The sequence below is a fragment of the Phascolarctos cinereus genome, unplaced genomic scaffold, assembly GCF_003287225.1.
Source record: "Phascolarctos cinereus isolate Bilbo 61053 unplaced genomic scaffold, phaCin_HiC Scaffold_726;HRSCAF=1367, whole genome shotgun sequence".
Lineage (NCBI taxonomy): Eukaryota > Metazoa > Chordata > Mammalia > Diprotodontia > Phascolarctidae > Phascolarctos > Phascolarctos cinereus.
In genome coordinates this window covers 173453943-173475243 of record NW_027556098.1, presented here as the reverse complement: position 1 = coordinate 173475243, position 21301 = coordinate 173453943, and the positions used below count along the sequence as shown (strand labels likewise).

Below are 21301 nucleotides of genomic sequence, written 5' to 3'. Positions count from 1 at the left end.
GATGTTATTGTGTTAATATTGGTGATTGATTTGAAAAATCAATACTTTGAAAAAAGAATAGGAGCTATATATAAAATCAGTAGCCATTCCCAAATAGATAAGTGATTAAAGAGTATGAAAAAATAATTCTCAAGAGAATTGCAAAGTATTCACAACCACATGAAAAAATGCTCCAAATCACTAATGAGAAAAAAAATTCAACCCAAGACAACTCTGAGGTTTCACCTCACATTTTTAAAATCGGCAAAGATGACAAAAGAAGGCAATAGTAAACATTGGAGGGGTAATGGGAAGATAGGCACACTGGTACATTGTTGGTGGAATTATGAAATGGCGCAACCATTTTGGAAAGCAATTTGGACATATGCAAATAAAGTGACTAAGATGTCCATACGCTTTGACCTAGAGATTTCTTAGAGGGCTTATACTCCAAGGAGGCCATTTGATAAGAAGAAAGTCCCTGTTTAAACCAAGATATTTATAGCAGAATTTTTTTGTGATAGCAAAGAATTGGAAACAAAGTAGATTGAGAAATGACTAAACAAATTATGGTACATGAATCTAATGAAATATGACTCTGATGAATGTGATGAATACAGAGAAAAGCACTGAAATATCTATATGAAATGATATAGAGTGAAGTAAGCAGAGTCAAGAAACTATACACACAACGACTACGACAATGTGAGTGGAAAGAACAACTACACACCTACAAACCCAAAATTATGAAGAAAAAACATGACTCAAAAGAAGAGACATGATAAGAATCCCCCAACCTACTCCTTTGTGGAGGAGGAAGGTCCACAGGTGTTGCACATTGCATATATTTTCAGATTTTTTCAGTGTATTGATCAGTTGTGATGATTTCTTCCTCTCTCTCTCTCTCTCTCTCTCTCTCTCTCTCTCTCTCTCTCTCTCTCACAAAATTCTATTTGTTAAATGGGATGGTTCTCTGGAAGGGGGAGGGAGATACTGGAGGAGACAATGATGATGTAAAAAACCAAAATAATTCAATAAAAAAACTTATTTAAAAATAAAAAAGAACAGAAGTAGTACCATAAGTTTGAACACAGGTAACTCTCTTTTTCAAAAACAAAGAAAGAAAGAAAAAGTACAGCCTTTGGACTATGGACTGGTCAACTTGACGTGGATTCTTGACAAAATTCTAGACTGCATTTTGAAAGGGATGCTTTGTAAGGACTTAGAAAGGGAAGTGGTAATCACAAGGAGTTGATAGGGATTCATTTAGAAAAAAACATGCCCAAGAACTATTAGAAAAACCGGAAAGCAATTTGGTAGAAAAATAGGTTTAGAATAGCATATTATGCCACATGCCAGTATAAATTTCAAAGGGACCTAAATGTAATACAGGGTTAAATATCTATACCCCCATCTGATGCCTCAGGGAGGTCCCAGCATGAGGAAACAGAAGGAAGTGACATAATTCTTGGCCAGGCTCTAGTAGTGATAAACAAGCAAGGAGTGGTTAGAGTCCTGTACAGGTCAGTTGATGAACAAGATACCAAGAAGCAATAAGAGAGAGGACTGGAAATATGAGAAGTAAAATGGAATCATCAGGAACTGGGGCCTACAACATTCTCACTTACATCCCCCAGTCTCTCTCTCTCTCTCTCTCTCTCTCTCTCTCTCTCTCTCTCTCTCTCTCTCTCTCTCTCTCTCCCTCTCTCTCTCTCTCTCTCTCTCTGTCTCTGTCTCTGTCTCTGTCTCTCTCTCTGTCTCTGTCTCTGTCTCTGTCTCTCTCTCTGTCTCTCTCTCTGTCTCTCTCTCTCTCTCACACACACACACACACACACACACACACACACACACACCCCTTTTAGAAAGTCATAAGTCCATCAGCAGCAGCATTTGGGTACTGTCATGCTGAGCTAGTCCTCTCTGTCTCAGGTGTCCTTAGATAGCTAGGTAGTGAGGGGAGAACTGTGTGAGGAAAGGCACAAGTGAAAGTGATACAATCCAAGAATCAAGGTGAGGATCCTCATGGACCTAAGTAAAGGGTATTAGATTGCCCTAGAGTGCCTTTTACTGCTGAGGCAATGGCAGGAGTTGTTATGATGTACAATAGAGGTGTTGAGCTCACGGCCCATGTGTTTCACACCTCAGTCTAAACCAGATCAAAATGTAATCGGGAAATGTTTGACAAAATAAATAAAAATCTAGTGCAATGTAGATAATGTTAATTTGTGGTTTTCTATGTGAATATTTGGCCCAAGGAGAATCCATTTCTATTTGATTTTGTCACCACCGTTGTACAACACTATAACAGATCCCATACAGTTGTATCTGGCAAGTATTTTTCAGTGAAATATGAAAACAAGTTTCTCATTGGAGGGAAGGGGGACTGTGGGAGGTTTGAGAAGGGATGAAACATACAGTTTCTAATATTTTATGGTTGTTCTTTGCATTTATGTTCTTATAATTGCTGTATGTATTGTTTTCCTGGACTTGCTTATTTCCATTTGTCTCAGTTAATATGTGCTTCCATGTTTCTCCGCATAACCCAGATTCTACTCATATCTAGACTGATTTTACATACTCCTATGTACGCAGAGGGAGACACAGCTTCTGAGAGGTGGGGAGAATGCTGAGTGGGACACTGTGTAAAGAACTTAATGAGTTAATTGCACACACTCTTTGGGAGATGGGTGGACAGAAGCCTTTCCAGGGAGGTGATGGAGGAAGAGACAAACTCTGGAATGCCTAGCATTTATCAGAAACTGGTCTTATTATGTCCTTGGACTCACTCAAAATTCTAGAGACTGCTGAAAATGGATCTCCTTTGTAAGACTGTTTTCTTCTGGTTTGAGCTGAGATCTTATCTCACTCCCACCTAAAAAGCTCATTTACTTTGGGAATTCTTTTGAATAGTCTAATCTCTATAACTTTTATTTGCTATTTGTGATGGTTTTTTGGGTAACCAGCCTTTGGTGGGAACAGTAAACTAAGGGCTACCTTCCCCTCAAGAGGATCAGGAAAGTGACTTTTGTTCTAAACCTGTCATCCCCTAAATTATCAATATTTGAGAGAGGAAAGATAAATATAATCCAAGCCACTGCCCCTCTGGGACACTGGAAGAAAAGAGCACCCAGCCCCAGCAACACTCCTGGGGCTTGCTTGCCCCTTCCCCCCAGATAGTAGGCTGGTGGTGCCTGCATAGCCTTTGGCTTTACTCACCACGGAAGTATATCAGACCTCAGATCATATCTATCCATAGCATCTGTGAACCATTTCTATATATTTATACGACCCATAGTGGAACATACATTACATCTGCATTCATAATCTCATCACTTCCTACAGCAATAATAAAAGTAATATTCTATTACATTCATATACCACAATTTATTTAGTTATTTATTTAGTTATTCCCTAATTGGTAGGCCTGGGACTATCTCCAGTTGTCCTGGACAGGTGGAGATGATGCCCTGCCCTATGGGAAAGGAAGGGTGGAGTTGGTGAGAACTAGAGAACAGTCCCACACCAATGGGCTTTGGACTGGGGTTATTGCATCATTGACTTCCTTGGAGCATAATACCTAGCAGTTGAATCTTTCAGCCAAAGACTACAGGTGTTTGTCACTTTATTTGCATAATTCCAATGGTTTTTTTTTTTTATCAATTGACAATTCCAGAAACAATGCATTAATGGCTTGACTTTCCATAATCCTTCTGACTTCTACCATTCCCATTGTATGTCATCTTTGCCAATTTACTGTGTATGAAGTGAAACTTCAGCTCGTTTTGGTTTGCATTTCTCTTAATATTAGTGATCTGGAATAGACTGGTTAAAAATTTCCCAAGTCTGTGAAACACTGTGGGCCCAAAGATGACACTGAAGTTATTTAAATTCATTCCTGTACAGGCTGCACTCCAACCTTTCTCCGCTGTGCCCCAGAAACCTCTTCATCTTGTTTTTTTGTTGTTGTTGTTATTTTATTAATTTATTTTGATTTATCAATAATCACTTCCATAAGCTTTCGAGTTTTAAATTTTTCTCCCTCTCCCTTCCCACTTCCCTCCGCAAGACAGTACACAATCTGATAAAGGCTACACATATACATTCCTATTAAACATATTCACATTAGTGAGGTTGTAAGAATTTGAACCAATAAGAGGAATCACCAGAAAGAGGAAACAAAACACGACAGAAGAAAAATAAAAGAGCAAGTAGTATGCTTCGATTTGCATTCAAACTCCATAGTTCTTTCTCTGGATGTGGATAGCATTTTCCATCATGAGACCTTTGGAGATGTCTTATATCCTTGCATTGCTGAGAATGGCTAAGTCCATCAACATTAGTCATCACACAACATTCTCCTGGTTCTGTTCACTTCACTTAGCATCAGGCCATGCAAGCCTTTTCAAAACCTCTTCATCTTGGAAGCTCACTCCAGCCCTGCAATTCACACATTGGAAGTGAAGGCCCCCCCACCCCTTATAGCCTCTCCCTCTGATAGGATGGCTTCTCCCCAAACCTCCATTCAAGGAGGGTGCCCAGGCCAGCCATGTCTCATTCGTCTCCAGCCTGTCCTCAGGACTTTCTCTACCATGTCCCCTTCCCAGTATTGTCATGTTCCTCTCCTTCCCTTCCCCCAAGATTTTCAGCTCCCTCCATAAAACATAGACTCTTTAAGAGCAGGTACCAGGGATCTGTTGGAAAATGTTTAATAAACGACTCTCTTTTAAGTTTTTTTTTAAGTTTTAAAGTTTTTATTTTATTTTATTTTATTTTAATTTTTTTTCCCCATATGCTTTTGAGTTGAAATTTTTTCCCCCTTTTTCTCCCCCCCCCACCCTCCCCAAGACGGCACACAATCTGACATAGGTAAAGTTTTTTTTTAAGTTTAATTTGCATTATTAAAATTTTCTCTATCATTTTCTTAAATCTAGACAATCAACAAAACAACAAGTCAGGCCCTGGTTTACAGTATTTGCCCATTTCTGAGTTATAAATGTTTACACTGGCTATAGCACAACCCTGGCAGGGACTGTTTTTCTACTTGTGTTTGTATTATCAGCATAGTGCCTGGCACACAGAAAGTGCTTAATAAATGTTTGTTGACTGACTGACTGGCTGTTAATAGTTTGTAGCAACTTACATTCCGAATGGAGGAGATAACAAATGTAGGGAATTGGTGGTCAGGGAAGAGAGTTTTGGTCTTGGAAGTCACAGGAATGCATAGGGGAATCAGTTGATATACTCCTTTCTTGTAGCAAAGGTAATATTGATTTGATTACAGTTATCAGAGCAAGAGGTAGAGGGAGGGGCATAGCTGTATGGTGGCAAGGTGGACGGTAAGAAGGTGGCTGGGATGGATTTTGAGATCATACCTTGGTGTTTTTAGTACAAGAATACAACACTAACACAAGTGACAGCAGGCTCTATGCCAAATCTGCTGATGTTGGGGTGCGAGTCACATTTCCCTAGTTATTTGTGCTTCGGAGTCTTGGAGGGTGGAGAAGACGTAGAGATGCAGAACCAGTGCTAGTCTGTGTCTGGCTTGTGCCTGAATACAATTCACCATTCTGCTCTCAAAGAATAAGCAAAGAGTGTCATGGTTCTATGTGCCTCAGCAGACAGTTATGCCAGGAAGCAGTCCCAGCAAACCAGAAGTGACATTAGGTGCTAGGGACTGTCTTCCTTCAACCAACCTCTTCTGACTTTTCTTGAGGCTACGAAACGATCAGCAATTGGAAACTTTGTTTTATTGCATTAACCTCCTTTGCCTTCTCCTGGGATAGAAGTGGAAGATTTAAACAACTGAACTGAATCTTTCCTAACACACCCCTGTGTTCAAAGTCTGTCAACAGATTGCTGGAGACTGGTTAATAATTTCCCAAGTCTGTGAAAAACTGTGGGCACAAAGGTCACAGCACAGTTATTTAAATGTACTTTTCATTTTGTTCCTTTGGTTGATTTGATACTTAAAAGCCTAAACAAATACTATATACAGTAAAACGTGTGTCAATTTGCTTGTGGGGGGGATGCCATTTTAGCATGGTCAGGTCATGAGGGCTTGGTGACATAGAGCAGGCATACAGGATGTGGTTTCCCATTGAGGAAATTTTGATTGGGTAAATCTACTCTAACCATACGTGTTAGACTAACAACAGGAAAGCTCCCCTGTCTCTGAGAACCGTGAAGAGCTCTGAACTTCCCCAGAGCTTCCATTGGTACTATGTGAAAATGTAGGACTGCCAGGTTGTCTGTGACTTCTTAGTACCTGCTTCTTTTGATGACTAAGATTAGGTTAATGGCTAGCAATGCCACCTGGTGGTTACATAAATATAAAATGTAACATTACAAAAACATTAAAGAAGAATGGAAGGAAGTCCTTCCATAACTCTGACTGGGGGAAAATTTGTAATTAAGAGATGATCATAAAAGAGAGAATATACAATTTCAAATACAAAAAATTTTAAAAGTTTTTATACATACACAGTCAATACGGCAGGACTAAGAAGACAAATGGTGAAGAAAAAAATCTTTGCATTAAATATTTCTAAGAAGTCTGATAATCAAGATATGTTAGGAATTGACACAAATATGTAAGACCAAGAGTTGTTTCCTAATAGATGTGAGCTGAGCATATAAAGTTTGTTTAATTGCAAACTATTAATCATATGAAAGTCTGTTACAAATGACTAATAATAAAAGAATGTAAATTGACAACTCAGAAGTTTCACCTCACACCCAGAAAACTGACAAAGATGACAAAAGACAGAAATAGTTAATATTGGAGGAGCTGAAATCAGTCAATAATCATTTATCAAGCACTTACAATGTGCCAGGCACTGTGCTAAGTGCTGGGATACAAAGAAAGTCACAAGATAGTCCCTGACCTCAAGGTACTTAAAGTCTAATGAGGAAATAGTATACAAACAGATATGTAAGATATATGTATATATATATATATATATATATACAAACAGATATGTAAGATATATGTATATATATATATATACACACACACACACATACATACATATATACACACGTATACATATACATATATACATACATATACATACATGTTTGTATATACACATATATTATATATATTATATATATGTACATGATAAATAGGGAGTAATCAACAGAGGGAGGGTACTAGAATTAAGAGGGATATTAGCAAAGATTTCCTGTAGAACTAGACTTTTAACTGGGACTTGAAGGAAGCCAGGGAAGTTAGTAGGTATGAGGATGAGGAGGGCACACATTCTAGCCATAAGTGATAGCTAGAGAAAATACTGAGAGTGGAGAGATGAAGTGTCTTATTTGAGGAACAGCAAGGAGGCCAGTGTCACTGGATTGAAGAGTATGTGAGGGTGATGGTAGGGGTGGTATATAAGGTGTAAAAAGACTGAAAAAGGTAAGAGAAAGCTAGGTTATGAAGGGCTTCGAATGCCAACCAGAAGATTTTTTGATCTTGAAGGTAATAGGAAGCCACTGGAGTTTATTGAGTAAAAAGGTGACATGGTCAGACCTGTGCTTTAGGAAAATCACTTTGGCAGCTGAATGGAGGATGGACTGAAATAGAGAGAGACTTGGGTCAGGCTATCAAAATAGTCCACTTGTGAGAAGATGAGGGTCTACATCAAGGTGGTGGTAGTATCAGAGGAGAGAAGGGAATACATTACAGAGATGTTGCAAAAGTAAAATCAACAGGCCTTGGCGACAGATTGGACATGGGTGGTAAGAGAGAATTAGGGATTAAAGATGACACCTAGGAGGATGGTGGTGCTCTTGAGGGTAATAGGGAAGTATGGAAGGGGGAAGGTTTAGAGGGAAAAGTAATAAGTTCAGTTTTGGACATGTTGAGTTTAAGATGTCTACCAGAAATCCAGTTTGAGATGTCAGCAAGGTAGTTGGAGATGTGAGTCTGTCAATCAGCAGAGAGGTAGGGCTGGATAAGTAGATTTAGGAATCATCAACATATAGACAATAACTAAATCCATTGTAGTTGATGAGATCACCAAATGAAGTAGTATAGAAGAAGAAGAGAGCCCAGGACAGAGCCCTGTGGGACACCCAAAGTTAGTGGGTATGACCTGAATAAAGATCTAGCAAAGGAAACTGTGAAGTGGTCAGATAGATGAGAGAACCAGAAGAGAGTAGTGTCCCGAAACCCTAGAGAGAAGAGAATATAAAGGAAAAGAGGGTTATTGACAATGGCAAAGGCTACAGAGAAGTCAACAAAGATGTAAGTTGAGAAAAGGTTATTGATTTTGTCAATCAGAAATCACTAGTAACTATGGAGAGAGATTTTAGTTGAAGGATGAGCCTGGAAACCGGACTGTATAGAGTCAAGAAGAGAATGAGAGGAGAGGAAGGGGAGGAAGGAGACAGCCTTTTCCAGGAGTTTAGTCACAAAGGCCAAAAGAGACATGGGATGATTTTTAGTGGTGATGAAGTATGAAGTGAGGGGTTTTTGAGGATGGGGAGACATAAGAAAATTTGTAGCAAGTAGGGAAGCAGTCAGTCAGCTGGGAGATAAGAGAAAAGATAAGAGAAGATAAGTGAGAGAGTGGGGATGATAGAGGAAGGGCAATCTACTGGAGGAGAAGGGATGAAAAGGAAATCACTTGTGATTAAAGAGAGAGTTAGCCTTGCAAAGGGTAATACAGCTATCTCTTCAGGGATATACATGCAGGGGTGAAGGAGGAAATAGTGACAGAAGGCATCTGAGTGATAGGAGATGAGGAGGAAGGGAGAAGAGGGAGCTCACGACAAATGGCTGAGGTGGGGGAGGGGGAGTCATGGGAAGTTTGAGGAGGAAGGAAAAGGTTTGGGAGAACCAAAGTGGAGAGTACCATCGTGAGTTGACAAGAGAGGTACAGATGAATGAGCAGTGAGGGCCCAGTTGAGGTTCTGTAACATAAATTTGTAGTGGACCTAGTCAGAATGATTGAGTGATTTTCTCCATCTTCATTCAGTAGCATGTGTATAGGAAATGAGTAGGTTAAAGAATTGGGAGGTTAGGGTCTTTACTTTTTATTGACTAACTTTGAGGGAATATCAATATGTATGTTGAAGTCCCCTTCATCATACATGCAGTATAAAGGTAAGAGTTGGGGAGGAGAGAAGGATTGTAAACCAGATACTGAACTCATTGAGGAAGGAAGATGAGGGTCCTGGAGGCCTGTAGATAATAGTTACCAAGATTTTAATTGGACGGAATATGCAAATCATATGGACTTCTTTGAAGTTAGGTTACTGTGGTAGGGGGAGAAACTGGAAAAGGCAGTGAGCGGCAAGGGGTATTTCAACTCCCTCATCTTGATCAGTAAGTCAAAGATAATAAATGAAAGTGTAGCCAGTGCTGAAAAGGGTGGCCAGGGCAGCTGTGTCAACAGGGGAGAGCTGGGTCTCAGTCAGAGCCAGAAGACTCAAGGAGTAGGAAAAGGCTGTCTCCTATAGGTGCCTCCCCTTCCTCTCCTCTCATTCTCCTCTTGACTCTATACAGTCTGGCTTCCAGGTTTATCCTTCAACCAAAACCTCTCTCTCCATAGTTACTGGTGATCTCTTATTGACAAAATCACAAGATTTAAGATGAAAGCAAGTTTGTTGCCTATGGAGCAGGCTGGAGATCAGTCAGGGGATCACAACAGAAGATGGAAAACTACTTTTCCTCTTCCCACAGAAGACACATACAGTATCAGATGGAAGACACCTCTCCTCTTTCTTCTGGGGCTGGAGATAAGGCAGAAGACAGGTGCAGCACCAGATGGAAGGCTGCGACCCAAATGAAAGCTGTACTTTCTCTTCTTGCAGGAGATGAACAGCAAGATTGAGAATGTAGGTGGTCAGATGGAAGGTTCTGCCTTAACTCTCCTATAGAAAGCTACAAGAAGACAGATACACTCATACGCTATGGGTGGAATTATGAATTGGTCTAAAATATTACCAAAATATCAGTAATCACTTTTTCTAGTAGCAAAACCTGGAAACAAAGGAGGTTTACATCAGTTGGGTCTGTCTTAACAAATTACGGTATAATAAAATATTGTTTTACCCTAAGAAGATACGAATATGACAAATTCATAGAAATTCATAGAAATTTTATGAACTGATGCAATCTGAAGTGAGTAGAGCTAGGAGAACAATATACCGAATGACTACAAGAAGCTAAAAGAAAATCTGACAGTTCTAAGCTCCTGTTGCTACTAGGCCTAGAGGGGCTAAGGTGTGTTGTCTCCTTAACTAAGGGGTCCCTTAGCTCTGTAATCAGACATACATGGCTGATTAGGTTCAGTCCAGGGGAGCCTAGCTTCTAATGAGAGAGTTAGTTTCATTTTCATAATTTTTAGCTAATTAAACTCCTACACTGGCACCATAGCGGGAAAACTGCTTAGGCTTAGGTGTAGGGACCTACTTAAACTGGAGGAGTAGAAAGATATATACCATATGAATTAGGTATGAGACGGGATGTTATTTCCTACAGCCAAATGGAATGTTAAAAATAAAACACAAGTGTATACTGACAAAAAGACATAACAATCAGTAATTTAACTTATCTAATAGTCACTTTCCTGGCCTCTGCTTTCAGATGTCCAGGTATGTCACATTCACCTGTCCCCCAGGGAGGGTTCACTGGTACCCTTAAGGGGGTTTGGGAATGTCTAGTGTCTGCCATTGGCTCAAGTCCCTATTGATTGTGTTCTCCCAGTTTTAGAGGAGTCCCTTGCACCCCAGTTCTTAACCTCTTAACAGTCAGATTAGCTTTTACAAAGGAATATTTACCTCAAAAACAAGCAAGAACAAATATACAAACGTTTCCCCCTCTCCCCAACATGTTGTGGGTATAATTTTTCCTTAAACCACTTCAGTCTCTGGGAAGGGAAGGAAGGTTTAGGTTCACAGCTTAATTCAGGACCCCTATATAGCACAGCCTTACCAAGATCTAAGTTCCAAGCTTCATTCCTGGCACCCTGGCTTCTCAGGGCTTTCTTGCTGGATAGGCAATATCTGCCTTGAAATCCAGGCTCCAACGTAGCCATGGCTTGAACTTCCAGGTCCACAGACTCCACTGCTTGTTTCTACACCTGAAAAGAACAAATGAAACAGATACCCCAAACTCTAAGCTCGATTCTTGGGGCCACAGAGCCTAAAAGAGAGAGTGACAGCAGGACAAAGAGGAAGGGACAATGACACACAAGCAGCTCATGCATATTTCCTAGACTTCAAGTGATGAATGCTTCTGGAAAGAGCATGAGGCTATCCCATACTAGTAGGTTTTTTTTTTTAACCAAGGAAATCAATTATATTGAAGTATACACCTCAAAATACAAACTGAAAACAAATACAAATTCATGGGCCCCCAGGTTAAGAATCTCAGCCCTCAATCTTCTGGCCTAATAAACATTTTGTCAAAGCATCCTAGTATTCACTTTAGAGATCACTTAGACTTCCTCATTGCTCTATCCTCTACTTCATCCTCATTAGAAGTGGATTCACCTTTGTCCTCATGGCCCCCACACAGTACTTTCTTTTTTTAATTTATTAAAATACTCTCTCTACCCTTGAGAAGCTTACAACAGACTAGTAGGGTTTGTTTGTTTGTTTTCCAGACTAGTAGTTTTAAAGACACAAACTGCTCCTGTTCTGGCTCAGCAGCAGTGGAGAGAGGCTGCTCCACAGCTGGGAGGACTACTCAGGCTGGCTTCTACAAGTAGATCCTTTCTGTTTCTTGCATGGGGACCACCATGTTTGCTGACCTGGGAACTGCAAAGTCCTGTTACACTTATAGCTACTAGAAGGGTGAGACTTAAATTTCACTAGAATATAAATCGATTTTCAAGACTTCTGAATAGGCATTGTTTTTATTCATTTATTTCTTGGTGAGGCAGTTGGAGTTAAGTGACTCGCCCAGGGTCACACAGCTAGTAAGTGTCATGAATAGGCATTGTTAATTTCAACTCAAATCTGGGTGTTCCTCCAAGTCTGTGTTTCCTAGGCAGCAAGGCCAGGACTTGGGCTCTTTCTTTTATTGATAGTTATCTTCTCTGGTGCAGAAACTCCCCTTACCACTAGTCAGCTCTTATCAAGAGACCCTGGGTTCTTTGGACCTCCTGCAAAGTTGCCACCAAGTCTAGATACGTCCACCTTGAGGTTGATGTTTGGTTTATTTATCAGGAAAGAGATGTAAAACAAAGGATGAAGCTAGTACTCGCATACCCAGCCTTAGACTCACCGAAGCAGGGCATGTGTGTTAGTTGCCATGTGGCTATAGCTGTGTGGGTAGCCAAAATAGTGAAATAGGTGAACTATCATTCCCCCTTCCCATAGGGAAAATCCAGGAATTATATGATACCACCTAGAGGGTTGAAATAAGAGAGCAACACTTTGGAACCACTCTCTCTCTTTTTTTTTTAGGCAATTGGGGTTAAGTGACTTGCCCAGGATCACACAGCTAGTAAGTGTCAAGTGTCCAAGTGTTTGGTCTGAGGATGGATTTGAACTCACGTCCTTCTCACTTCAGGGCCAGTGCTTTATCCACTGTGCCACCTAGATGCCCCCAACTTTTTTATGGTTTTTTTTTATGTGAGGCAATTGGGGTTAAGTGACTTGCCCAGAGTCACACAGCTATTGAGTGTTATGTGTGAACCACTCTCTTTTTAAAGGTCCACTGAGTCATCATCTCTTTTTGATAACTAGCCAATGAGGTGATTACTTCATCATACCCAAAGTACTGAAGTGTTGAATCAACATGTGGTTGACTGGAAGCAGATAGGAAAGTTATACATTCTCAGTGCAACTCCTGGCTTCAATATTAGCTTAATGGTTTTTCTTTGTTGCAATAGAGGAGCTCATTGATAAACATGATAATAAAGTATATCTGGGGGGAAAAAAACTCTCGTAAAAACAAAAGGCATAAATATAACGTATTTTTTTAAAGAAAAAAGTGATATAAAAATAATTTTTAAAATTTCCTTTTTTGACAGCATTGATAGGATATTAAGTTAGGGAATACTGTAGATAAGGCACACTGGATTTCAGCACTACTGTGCAAAGTCTCTCATGATACCCATAGGAACGAGATGGAGAAATGTGGTTTCAAGGATAATACAGTTAGGTGGATTCAGAACTGGTTGAATGATTGGACCCAAAGAGTGGAGATTAATAGATCAATATAAATCTGGATGGAGGTCCTTTGTGGACTATGTGCTTTACCTTATACTCTTCAATATTTTTAACAGTGCTTTAGTTGGAGGCATAAGCATCAAGCTTATCAACTTTGCATCTGGAAAAACCCTGAGAGGGATAGCTTGCACATTGCATAACACAGGCAAGATCCAAAGAGATCTCAAAACGTCTGAAACTATTAAAGTCTGAATTTAATAAAATGAAATTTAGTAAGAATAAATATAAAGTACGTTAAAAAATAAACCGCACAAACAATATGGTGCAGTGCAAAAGCCACTTACTATTTGTGTGATTTTTAGAAAATTAGTCAACTCTTCTGAGCCTCAGCTGCTTCTTCATCTAGAAAATGACAGAGTTGGACTAGATTGGGTGTCTGTCGGCTATAAATCTATGGTAATATGATACTATGTTCCTTTGCACAGAATAAAGGAGACTATGTAACAAATCACATAAAAACAATCTGGATGTTTGTACTATATTGTAAGTTTAAAGCAAGTCAACAATGTGAACCCCACAAAAAGCTGCATTAAGAGAGGTATAGAGTCCAGAAGGAGGGAGATAGCCCAGTGTACACTGTACTGGTCAGACTACCTACATAGTGCTATTGGCGGTCCTGGATGCCTCATTTTAAGAGGACATGTTCAGAGAGGGTTGATCAGAATGATGATGAAGGAACTGAAAACTATGCCATGTGAAGATTTTTGAATAAATTGGGGATATTTGTGTTTAGCTTAGACAAAAGAAGATTGAGGGAGTACATGATAGCTGTCTTCAGGTATATAAAGGGTTATCATTTTGGTCAAAAGCTTTTTCTGCAGCTACTGACATAATTACATGGTTTTTATAACTATTATTAATATGGTCAATTATGTTTATAGTTTTATTACTGTTGAATCACCCCAACATTCCTGGTATAAATTCAACCTCGTCATAGTGTATAATCTTTGTGATATATTGCTGTAGCCTCATTGCTAATGTTTTATTTAAAATTTGGGCATCAAGTTTCCTTAGGAGTATTAGTCTGTTGTTTTATTTCTCTCTTTTTGACTCTTCCTTGTTAAAATATCAAGACCATGTCTGTATTATAACAGGAATTCGGGTAGGTTGGAGGGCTCTCACTTGGGAGAGGGATTAGATTTGTTATTCTTGGCCTCAGAGGGCAGAGCTGGACGCAATGGGTGGGAAGGACAAAGCCAGATTCAGGCAGGGCAGAAGGGAAAGCTTCCTAACGATCAGAGCTTCCTAAAGGTGAAAGGAGTTTCATTGAAACACAGAGGGCTACTTTCATTGGAGATCTTCAAGGCGATCTAAATGATCACTTGTCAGCTGTGTAGAGGGGATTCTCTATAGGGTGTAGGTTAGACTAAGTGATCCCTGAAGTCTCTTCCAACTTTCAGATTCTGGGATTCTGAAGGAGGAAGCCTGTGTCAGTATGGACTGTCTACTTTTAGATAAAACAATTGGATAGTATACATTTAAACAGGCACACAAAAGAGGATTAAAAACAGTGTTTTCATTGGAATTGTGGAGCTCAAAAATGATACATGTTTTTGGGTAAGATAAAGTATTTCTCTTGATATTTTTGAGTTCCACCAGAGGGAGCTCTGCATGGCTTTGAGGAGATACGACTTTAAAGCAGCGAAGATGTTTTTAACCAACATACTGCGATAGGAAGGAGGAAGGAAGGATGGAAACACATTTATCAAGCACTTACTATATTCCAGTCACTGTACTAAGTGCTTTACAAACATTATCTCATTTGATTCTCACAACAACCCTGGGAGGTAAGTGCTATTATTATCTCAATTTTATAGTTGAGGAAACTGAGGCAGACAAAAGTGAAGTGATGTTCCCAGGGTCATATAGCTAATAAGTGTCTGAGGCTGAATTTGACCTCAGGTGTTTCTCACTCCAGGTCCAGCACTCTACTTCAAGGGTCCGTGAGTATAGGTTGTCCTGTTGATACAGTGCACAGTTTCAATGCCTTATTAACACAGCCTTTGGGAGATTCAGGTCCCAAAAATTAAGAATAAAATTCATTAGCTGGTAAACAAATAGTCTTCTGGTGATAACCCTCTCTAAATTAAATATGCTTTCAGACAAACCGTCTGATACTTTTTTACTTTAGAATTTTCCATATGTGAGAATGTGTGTGAAATTATGGGCAAAATTGTGGAGATTTCTAGGAGTTCTCCTGTATAAATTCATCCAGTTTTTAATGTGAAAGCAAAAGCTTGAACCAACAAACAAAAGCTAGACCAACAGAGTTAATTCAGTCATTTTCTCCAACTGGTGGAGGGAGGTGAGCAAGCCCTTGCCAGTCCCTACAGCATCCCATGGCCCAGGCATAGGGTTGACTACCTTCCCTCTGCTCCCCCTGTAGCACCATGGCCCCATATGATGTATTGGGAATCCCACTTCTCTCACTTCAGAGAGGGAGGGAGAAAGGGGTGGAAACTTTCAATGGAGGATGGAAGCCAGTACTTAGGGTGACAGGGCACCCCTAGTCTCATACAATACAGGAGTATGCTAGAGTACTCTCCTACTGACTCATGAGAGCAAATTGTTAAATTTTCAGTGCAAGCATTTACACCTTGGGAATTGTCAAATGCCACAAATCAGGGCTTGGTTTATCATTCTGTTGATTATTTAGACTTAAGAAAGTAAAGAAAAAAACACAAATAATGCAGATTAAATTGAAAAGTATGTCATGCATTTTCAGAGAACTACTTGTTAAACATTTACTAACATACCTTCTCTGATACCCTCCACTAACCTTGCCCTTCAGGGAGTGGGGCCAGAACCCATTTGTATGCCTTGTGACAGGGGGCCTACAGATGCTTGTTGACAGTCAGGTATTAGGTGCCTCCTGTTGTGTGTTTTCCTCTGGGTCTTTCTATCTAATGTTCATTCTCCACACCCCCCCTCAACCATCTTGGTGAAGGAGGTTCTTAAGGCAGGCTGGGGACTGGGTTGGGCAAGACTGAGGCCCCAAAGAGGTCATTGCTTGTGTTAGTGGGGCCACAACCTCACGTATTTACTGGACCCCTTGTCTCAGGTATTGGAGAGTCAGAGATTTTTAGGAAAGATGTGGTAGAGCTGGTCAGAAGGATGTGCTTTCAAATCCTGCCTCTGATACTTACCTATATAACCTTTTGATCCTTAGAGTATTCCATGACTCTAGGAAATAGCTTAGTGACATGAAAAGTGATGTAGAAATTGGAAACAAGGGCCAGGGGTTCAAATTCCAATTCTGCCATTTCCTAACCATATGACCTTACTATCTTTAGACCTCAGTTCCCTCAACTATAAAATGAAAGTGTTAACCTAGATAACCTTTAAAAACCTTTAAAGTTAACCTGGGTGATCTGCCATCTCTAAGTCTATGATCTTATGATGAGTCAGTGCAATGATTTTTAATGTTTTTATTGTACATTATTTGTTATACAAATGGCAATAAAATTCTTAATTTTATTTGAATAAGATACGAGGTAATAAAATTACTTGTGTAGGGGCATTGTTTTTTTTTTTTTTGGTAAAAAAGGAAAGGAGTGGCTACATAAGGTCTGTAAACCGCAGCTGTATTTGAAGCTTTTCTAGACTGTTAGAGCTTGCCAGAGCTTGGACTGTGTTGGCAAAGTCTTTGAGAACTCAGGCCTGCGTGGACAAGAATGAAGCACGGGAGCAGGGCTTTTAAAAACATCGGAAATTCTGCATATGAGTGTTGCTCCCTCACTCGTCTTCATGCATACAGTTAGTTTAACACTGCTGACAGCAAAAGCGGTTTCGCAATTCTTTCTTCAGAGCTTTACTGCTTTTAGGGGCAGCTTGTTTTTGCTTGCTTTTTTGACTAAATGTTATTACTCAATTTGATCATTTGTCTTATTTCTTTTTGTTTTATTGGAGCTTTCCTATGAATCATTTCCTACTAAATGGACCTCCCTATAGAATCCGCCTTTGTAACAAAGAGAAAGCTGCAAAGAACCAGCCAAAAGAGTAATTATGTTTGGTATCCTATGCCATATTTCACACTGGTAGTTTCCCCATCTCTGAGAGGAGAAAAGTGTTTCGTTATTCCACTGGAATGAAAATTGATTTCTGGATTTAATCTGACTTCAGATGCTTTTTGGTTGCCACTCATTTACGTTATTGTAATCATTGTGTATGTCATGTTTATGGTTCTGTATTGGTTCGTGGGAATCTTATCTGTTACTCAGAAATCCTTACATCTTTTATTTCTTTTTTTTTTTGTTCCAGATTTGTGATTTTATTGCTGTGGAGGAAGCCAATGAGGAAAATGCCCCACCCCCACAATGCACTTTGTGTACTTTTTAATAAATTGAAGTTTTAGAAAGCTGTCTGGGTACTTGGAGGTTTAGTGATTTGCCCATGGTTCCACACCTAGTATGTGTCAGAGACAGGAATTGAACCTGGGTCTTCCTGACTTCAAGCGCAACCCTCTGCCAATATAAGAAACAGCTAAAAACCTCAGTTCAAATTCTGACTGCACATTTGTTAAAAGAAATTTACTTTTTTTCTTTCCTTTTTTAACTCAGTAGGACCCTGGGCAAGGTATATAACTTCTTTCCACCTCAGTTTACTCAATTGTAAAACATATAATATTGACACCTACATCATAGTGTGGTTCTGAGGATCAAATGATATAACATATTTGAAGTGCTTTGCAAACCTTAAAGTGCTATCTGTATAAATGCTTGTTATTATTATTACATCACTTTGCTTCCCTTTATCATCCTTTCTTATGGCACTATATCCCATTACATTCTTGAATGAATGAATGAAAAAGCATTTATTACACACTCCCCATGTGAAAGGCATTGTGCAAAGTGCTGTGGATACGAATACATGAAAGTCAGTCCCTATCATCAAGGTGTTAACATTCTAATGGGGGAAGAAAGCACAGAAAGGGAGGCTGGTGAGTGGCAAGTAAGTGATAGGGGTTTGGAAATGGCTGGAAAATGGCAACCTGTTTCCAGGCAAGATGAGACAAGAGTTAGCCTCTCAGAGCCCTAAACCGCAGGGGCAGAGTCCAAATACCAGTGATGGGGATCAGTAGAATGGCTACAATGCAGGCAGCAGGCTTTGGAAAGGACAGTTCCAGATAAGTTAAAAGGAAAGCTCCTTTAACAGAGAACTCAGAGCCCCAGGAGCAAAGTCCAAGTTCTGGTGGGAGAGGGAGGAGGAAAGCCTGAAGATATGCGGCATTTTGCTACCACACATGCTATAAATATTTTGGTACATATTTTTCTGGAAGGAAGATAAAAAGAGAAAAAGGTTAAAAGAAAAAAAAAAGGAGCTACTGGACCACTTTAAAAGGCCAAAATAAAGGGGGTGGCACTTCTCAAAAGAAAGCTGTTTTTCCAAGAGATTGCATCAAATAATGCATCTTGGGAGGAGAATGAAACCCATCCTATAGCATGTGCTAAGGTGGCTACTTTAAAGCAACCAACTCGTTTTGGACACAGTGCCCATCACTGCAACTTAATCAGAAGTCTTCAGCTTTCTTAAGGACAAGCCAGTGATAGGCATACTTCACCGTCTATTCAGAGCTGCCATAGTCTTAAAACAAAGGCTCACCACACTGCAAGGTCCTCAAATTGATTATGGAACATCCTCACTCCTTATTGAACTCACTACTGATTATGAATGGTTTAATAACTTTTCTAACATCTAAATTGTTTTCAATGTTAGTTGGACAAATTCACAACTCCAAGAACAGCACACTAGTAAACTCATATCCCAACAGCCCCTCCAACACTGCATATTTGTCTGTCATCTTTACCAGTTTGTTGGATGTGAGAACTTTCACAGTTGTTTTAATTTGCCTTGAGATAATTTTTTTCATGACGTTTTAAAGATTTGTGTTTCTCATTCTGAAAACAACCTGTTCATATATTTTGATTCACATCTGTTAAGGAATGCCTTAGTTTTAAAATTTTGTGTCAATTGCTTTTATTCTCTGGGAATAAGAGTTTTGTAACTGATGTTTGCTGTGATAATTTTTTTCTCACTGGACAGCTTTAACTCTTATTCTAGTGATGTTGATATTTTTTGTGCAAAAGGTTTTAAATTTTGTATCACTGACATATAATGTATTGTGATCAGTCAGAAAGCATTTATTGACTACAATGTGCTAGGCACTATCCTAGGTGCTGAGGACACAAAGAAGACAACTGAAGTAGCTCCTGCCCTCAACAAGGGTGGAAGGAGATGACATTCTATGAGGGGAAACAAAAGGTACTAACATATGTTATAGGCAAATACAATGTAATTTTTGGGGCTGCATTAACAAGTAAAGGGATCAGGAAAGACTACATTATAAACTAATGAAGAATGAAATGAGCAGAACAAGTAGAACAATTTATACAACAGCATTATCAAAACAAACAGCATTGAAAGCTGTAAGAACTATGATCAATACAATGACCATTAACAATTCCAGAGTACTCATGATGAAAGATGCTATCCATTACAGAGAGGTGGTTGTTGAATCTCTCTCTCTCTCTCTCTCTCTCTCTCTCTCTCTCTCTCTCTCTCTCTCTCTCTCTCTCACACACACACACACACACACACACACACACACACACACATACACACATACACACATTTGTGTACAGCCAATAGGGGAATTTATTTTGCTTGACTACATATATTTGTTACAAGAAATTTACTTTTTTTCTTTCCTTCTCAATAGGGTAGGAGATGGGGAGAGAAAATAGATGTCTTTTAATTAGAAAAAGGAGAGGTAGGGAGTGTCACAGATGTGAAATGTTGCATGAACTTTCAGCTGATGTCACTTCATTATTTGTTTTACTTTTATTTAAAGAGAGCTTTCACTGAGTAGGGGTAATCTATAAATGTATGTAATGTAAAAACAAACCAGGGACTCTAAGAACGAATGAAAAAGCATTTAGTATTTGCCAAGTACTCTGCTCAGTACTGAGGATATAAAGGCAAAGACAGCCCTACCTTCAAGGAGTTTACATATATTCTAAGAGGGAGGGGTGAAGAGGAAATGCGATCTAGGCATCAGGTCATATGTGAGCAATGTTGTGGAGGTAGAACTGACAAGACTTAGCAAACAGCTTGGATGTGTGGGGTGAGGGAGAGTGAAGGGTTGAGGATGAAATGAATGAATGGAAAAGTATTATTAACTACTTACTATGTGTTTAGCATGTTGCTAAGTGATGGGGTTACAAATAAAAAAGTGAGACAGTCCCTACTGTCAAAGAGCTAACATTCTAATTGGAGGAGAGAACATATATAGGAGGGTTCAGCTGCATGGCAGGTAGAAAAGGCTGGTGGTTCTAAAGGTGGAACAGAAAGCAGAGGGCAACTCAGTTACTCCCAGAGGTGCTTAGGTACATTTGCAGGTGAGGTAGCAATGCCTGGGGCTTAGGAGGTCACAGTACCAAGGAAGATGGTAAGGCCTAGGGGTTTTCCAGCTTATGAAAAGGATTATAATTGGTGACTTTGTTTATCTAATTTGTAGGAGCAGCCATGTCTGCCCTGGCTGGGGAGGAGGATGTAAGTCTGGAAGTAAATCTGAGGGTTAGATTAGAGTGGAAATATGAGTTCCCTCTTACAGAGGTGAATTACTGTAACATTGCAAACCTGGTAACTGGAAGGATATTGGTATGCTTGACAGAAATGGGTAAGTTTGAAAGAGAAGTAGTTTTTTTTTGGGGGGGAAAGATAATGAGTTCAGTTTTGGAATATGTTTAAGAGGTCTACGGGAGGACCTGTTGGAGTGGAGCCAAGATGGCAGAGTAGAAAAAGCACTTATCTGTGCTCTCAAAACAATTTAAAAATAATGCCTCAAATCAAATTCTGGAGTGGCAGAGACAACAATGGGTCAGAATGAGGCATTCTTCTGGACCAAGAAAACATGGATGTTAGAGAGATCTGGGACACAGAGGTGGAGGCTGGCTTGGACCTCATGTGGATGAGACACCAGTGGTAGGACTAGGTGGTGGTGACAGAAGCATCAGCAACTTCAGGAGCTCTGAAGCCAGAGATGGTAAGGGGACCTGGGAACTGGTCAGAAAGAGATTAAAGGGGACCCCTGTGCTAGCACTGGACGCAGGATCAGATGCTGTTTGACAACTCCATT

The 21301-nt window shown here is 39.7% G+C and overlaps 1 long non-coding RNA gene across 1 annotated transcript; it reads left to right on the top strand.

The window, feature by feature from the left end:
* Positions 1 to 9365: 9365 nt before the first annotated feature.
* On the top strand, positions 9366 to 17521 carry LOC110207185 (uncharacterized). The gene is made up of 2 exons (XR_002324078.2): positions 9366 to 14951; positions 17425 to 17521. It is a non-coding gene; the product is annotated as an uncharacterized LOC110207185 (long non-coding RNA).
* The last annotated feature ends 3780 nt before the right edge of the window (positions 17522 to 21301 follow it).